Raw genomic sequence first — 5917 nt, forward strand, 5'->3', positions numbered from 1 at the left:
GCCAGCAGGCACCATAGAGAAAGATAGGAAGACTAGAGAAGCACCTGTTTTGTTGGTTATTTTCTGCCCCCTCGTGGTGGGTAGTGCTCAGTGAGGCGCAGTGGGACCAGACAGGTCAAGGATGACTGAGGATGTCAGAAGAGAGGCAAGAGCAAAAAAATGCGGAAAAGAAGGAAAGGGTGACCGGGCCTGGTGGCGCACGCCTTTAATCCCAGCACTTGGGAGGCAGAGGCAGGCGAATTTCTGAGTTCGAGGCCAGCCTGGTCTACAGAGTGAGTTCCAGGACAAGGAAAGGATGATAAGGGAATATGTTTGTCTAGAATGCGCTAATCCGCAATCAATTACAAACGCCTGCGTGCGTGCACAGACCCTTTAAAAACTCAGCCTACAGTAGCTAGGGAAATAGCTCAGTCCATATAAGTGCTTGCTCCATATGCCAGGTTCGACCTGAGTTCGGATCTCCATCACCCACTTTAAGAAGGGTAGGCCTGTCAGAGAGCCCCTGTGATCCCATCCCTAAGGAGGAAGAGACAGCCCACTGCACTCACTGCCAGGCAGTTTAGCCAATCAGTGAGCTACAAGTTGGCTTACACTTCAAGATCAGCATCCATCCTTGGAGGCCATCAGGACAGGAACTCAAGCAGGTCTAAAACCCCCGAGGCAGGAGCTGATGCAGAGGCCATGGAGGGCGCTGCTTACTGGCTTGCTTCCCCTGACTTGCTCAGTGTTATGTTTTATAAAACGGCAGTATAATGTGGCGGCAGGAGAACCTCAGCAGGCCCATTCCTCTGAGGACTCACCACCATACGACAGGCCTAGAACAAAAGGAAGTTTATCGAGGGAAGGGAAGGGAACCTGGAAAAGGAGTAGAGGCAGAGAAAGGAGGGGGACAGAGAAGGACAGAAAGAGAAGAGAGAAACAGAGGTAGGGTCCAGTCAGGGATATGAGAGAGAGAGATTATGGTTAACAGTGGTCTTCAAACCTGGCAGGGAGAAACGCAAGCTGTTGCTAGGTAACTGTTGGGCAGAGCCTAAAGGAATTGACAACACGCAGCCTGCTTTCTTATAGAACCCAGGACTACACGCTTAGGGATGGCACCACCCATAATGGGCTGGGCCCTCCCCCATTGATCACTAATTAAGAAAAGCTCTACAGCCAGATCTCATGGAGACACTTCCTCAACTGAGGAAGCCAAATAGGCCATTTCCTCCCCAACTTCCTTTTCGGTGATGATGTTCCCTCACAGCAATAAAACCCTAACTAAGACATCCTGTGACAAGAAATGAGATAGACCATGAACTCATTGTGCCTATGGTTACCCACACAAAATATCAAGTCAAGACGGTGATGGAGATTCCTGGGAGTGAGGGACGGAGTAAGTAAGAGTGTATAAAATCAAATGCATTTTTTTACATGGTTGAAGTTGTCAAAGGTGAGGTGTGGGGCTGGAGAGGTGGCTCAGTGGCTAAGAGCCCTTGTGATTCTTACAGAGGGTCTGGATTCAGTTCCCAGGTGCTAAGGTGCTTCATGACCATCTGTAATCCAGTTCCAGGGGAGCTGGGAGCTGGTCCTCTCTTCTGATCTCCACAAGCTCTGCATACACATGGTACACCCACACACACACACACACACATACACACATATACACACATACACACATACATACACATATACACACATACATACACATATACACACACATACACAGACACACACACATATACACACATACAACACATACATACATACACACATACACACATACATACATGCACACACATACATACAAACAACACACATGCAGACAAAACACTCATAAACAAAATAAAAATGTCTAAATCTTTTTTAAAACTAAGGTGGAGAGCAGGATAGGCTGACTCTGGCCTCCATCTACGTGCATACACAGGAGCACGCACACACGGACATGGTGAGCACTCATTGAGAGACATGCTTCTATGTGACTTGGTTTGTTTTTTTTTTTCCCAAAATACAGGAACTTCAACCACAAAAGTTAACTAGCTGAAAGGGCCACGCAGCTGAGAAGCAAAGCTCTGTCTGACTCTGGAGCCCAGATATTTCATTAATCCTGTCCTTCCCCCTTTAATCCAAAGAAGAAAGCAGAAAGAGCCCTTCAGTCCAATAATTGGGATTTCATCCTGGGATGGCCAATCTAGGTCTGCCTGGACTAAAGCTGTTTCTGGGACGCACACAACTTTCTGGTTCAAACTGATAGTGTTGGGGAAAACCAGGAGAGTTGTTTACCCCAAGCCATGCCCACTTGTTGGGGTTATCATCACCGGTGATAATGTCTCTCTCCTCCTGGCTCCTTTTATATTAAGCACCCTCTTTCTACAATAATGTCACTGCCTTCCCTTTTGAACCTTCTATCTGACTGAGGTCTTTTATACCTAACCTGGGAACACTAGGCAAGCATGGGAACTCATGCTTAGAGCCCCAACAGTAAGGAGGCTAAGGCAGGAGAGAGCCATGATGTTGAGGCCAACCTGGGCTACAGAGAGTTACTGGCCTAGACTAAGCTAGAGTAAGACCCTGTGCCATAAAATCAATAATAAGTAATGATTTCACTGAAGGTCAAGTTGGAGAACCAACAACATCTATTGGGCTGACTTATAAGAGTATAAATGAGGAATTACTTACTGAAGTAGGGATGTCCCAAAGGCAGCTACATCACCAAAAGCCTGCCCCTGCCTGGATGCCCCAACTCAGAAAAGCTGTATCCCCAGATCTCCCTGGATAGCTTACAGGCAGCTCAGCAGGTCAGTGAGTCTCCTCCACCTGCTGCCATAAACTGGTCTTGCCAGCTTCAGAAACTTCCTGAGACTCCTAAGTTGTTCACTTCCTGAATCTCATGAGGCTCCATTTGGAAAGAATGTTTCCCTTCAGAGGAGATTGCTACACAGCACATGTAAGTTGCAGAAATAGAGAGACATCGACCTTGACTACAGAAAGCCCCAAATCCAAAGGTTTTATTATAAGCAAGGATTCAGTGATGACAAGACTGCAGGGTGAATGCTGCTAGGAAGGTGTGTGTGTGATATGGGGGAGGGGGCGGGGGTGGGGAAGAAGTTCAAAGATACAAAATGACTTCTCATAGGAGAAAATTCTCAGTTGGAGCTTCAAGGATGAGTGTAAGTGGCCAAGAGCAGATGCTAGTGAGTCTCCAGCACCAGACCTGGACTTTGAGGAACTTAAGGAATGCGAGGCTTGACCCTTGGGGTGAGAGATGGAAGGAAGGACATGCTGTGGTTTGGATGTGATTCAGCCTCCAAAGGTTCAAGCATCTGAAGTTTGGTGTCCAGTTTGGCAGTGCTGAATTAGCGAGACCTTTAAGAAGTGAAGTCTCCGACTGGAGTACTTGCTGCTCTTTCAGAAGATAGTTCAGGTCCCAACACCCACGCCCGCATCTCCTAACCAGTAATCCCAGCTCCAGATGATCTGGCGCCCTCTTATGACCTCCATAGGTACTGCACTCATGTACACATGCACACATACACATACACGGTCATACATAAATAAATAAAAATTAAATCTCTTGTCAAAGAGGTGGGTTCGTGAAAGCTCTACTCTGATAAAAGATGAATGTTGTATTTTTCCAGAACGAGTTCTTACAAAGAGAGGTCCTCCAACTCCTCCGTCTCTTCTGTTCCTTGCCAGTGTATCTTGGAAGTACATAACTTCTTTTTCTTTTTATAGTTGCTCATAATTAAGAGACTTAGGACTTTTAAAGTGTTTCGGTTTTTAAAGACTTGAGGACTTTTAAAGGTTGGACTATATTTTACACTGTGAGATAAACATGAGACCTGTGGACAACGGATAGAGGGCTGTGGCTTGGTGATGTGCCTGTGTGTCATGTTGACCAGGATTAGTTTGTCAATCTGATGTCATCTAGAATATCCCGGGAGGAGTGTATCAATGGGGGGTCGTCTACATCAGGATTGCCTACAGCCATGTCTGTAAGAATCCTCATGATTATGTTAATTGATGTGGGAAGACACAGCCTGAAAGTGGACAGCACCACGCTCTGTTCTGGGGCCCTGGACTATGTAAGACTAGGGAGAGCTAGTTGTGCATGGAACATGCATGCATGTGTTCCCCTCTCTATGTGACTGTGGCTGTGATGTGACCAGTTGCTTCAAGCTTCTGCCTTAACTCCCCTGAAGTGATAGACTGTCACCTGGGATGGACTGTAACGTATTCCTCCCTTAAGTTGCGGTGCTAGGGTTGGTCTGCTGCTGCTCTGTATTCAAATGCAAAACCTGGCCCTCTAGATCCCCTTGCCCCTATGAGCAGATCCTCACATACACTTAGTGATGATATTTAAACCCTGCTCCCCAATTAAAGCTATCGGTTAAAATTAAGTGGCTACAGCCAATTTGGGGAGACAAGAAGACGCGGAGTTTCAGTTACTGGGCTGGGTCACAGTAAGGGACCACGAAGAGGAGGTAGACAGAGGGAGCAGAGGTCTCCATTAGACGTGATAGACAAGGGACACATGCCTGAGTGAAATGTTCCCCCCAGGACAGACTGCTGGAGAAGAAGTAACCCGGGCTAGATTCAAACAGCAAGTGTTTGGGGAGCACAGATGGGAATTAACAGTCTAGCAAATAGAAATATAGATTAGGGGTAATCTACCAGTAATTGTACAAGAGCTGATTAAATAATCTATAGGACTTTGCTTCTGTTATTGGGGGAGCTGGCTCTGCCACATTAATAATTAATTAATAGGGTTTACTAAAATTCATTTACAATGCTGTCTTAGTCAGGGTTTCTATTCCTGCACAAACATCACGACCAAGAAGCAAGTTGAGAAGGAAAGGGTTTATTCAGCTTACACTTTCCACATTGCTGTTCATCACCAAAGGAAGTCAGGACTGGAACTCAAGCAGGTCAGGAAGCAGGAGCTGATGCAGAGGCCATGGAGGGATGTTTCTTATTGGCTTGCTCACCCTGCTTTCTTATAGAACTCAAAACTACCAGCCCAGAGATGGTATCACCCACAAGGGGTCCTCCCACCTTGATCACTAATTGAGAAAATGCCTTACAGTTGGATCTCATGGAGGCATTTCCCCAACTGAAGCTCCTTTCTCTGTGATAACTCCAGCCTGTGTCAAGTTGACACAAAACTAGCCAGTACAAATGCTTTTTGTCTGAGTATTTTATCACAGCAACAGGAATAAAGCTGAACTCTGTGGATGAGGGGGTGTCGACCCTGACAGCTCGTCACCCTTCCTAAAGAAGAACATGCCCTGTATTTGAAGACTGTATCCGAGAATGTATCCTTGATGTGCAAGCACAGTTAGAAACAACCTCTGTGCACGTCATCGGGATCTCCACGTCTCCTGCTTCGGAACAGTCACCCAATACTGTACAACATTTAAAAGGAGGAGGCCAGGGGAAAATAAAGACCAGCTCACGTGAGCAGCTCTCCTCCACACAGCGTATGGCAGAAGGAGCCATTCCGTGTTGTCTGTATGCGAACCACAGTCACCAACATAAAGGACTCAACATCCCAGGCAGAATTGGTTACCATTTGATCTCTCCACAACGGCCATTCTGACTAGAGTGAGCTGGGTTATCAACGTGTGGTTTTGGTTTGGGTTTTAACTTTAGGTATGTGAGTACCCTGTTGCTATCTTCAGACACACCGGAAAAGGGTAACAGATCCCATTACAGATGGTTGTGAGCCACCGTGTGGTTGCTGAGAATTGAACTCAGGACCTCTGGAAGAGCAGTCAGTGCCCTTAACCACTGAGCCATCTCTCCAGCCCCTTGTTTTGTTCCGTTTTGTCTATTTGTTTGTTTGTTTGTTTGTTTTGTATAGCCCAGATGTCCAGAGATGTTGAACATTTTCTTGTGTTTATTCATCATTTATACTTCATCACTGCAGATCTCCATG

The sequence above is a fragment of the Mus musculus genome, chromosome 4 (genome assembly GCF_000001635.26).
Source record: "Mus musculus strain C57BL/6J chromosome 4, GRCm38.p6 C57BL/6J".
NCBI classification, from domain to species: domain Eukaryota; kingdom Metazoa; phylum Chordata; class Mammalia; order Rodentia; family Muridae; genus Mus; species Mus musculus.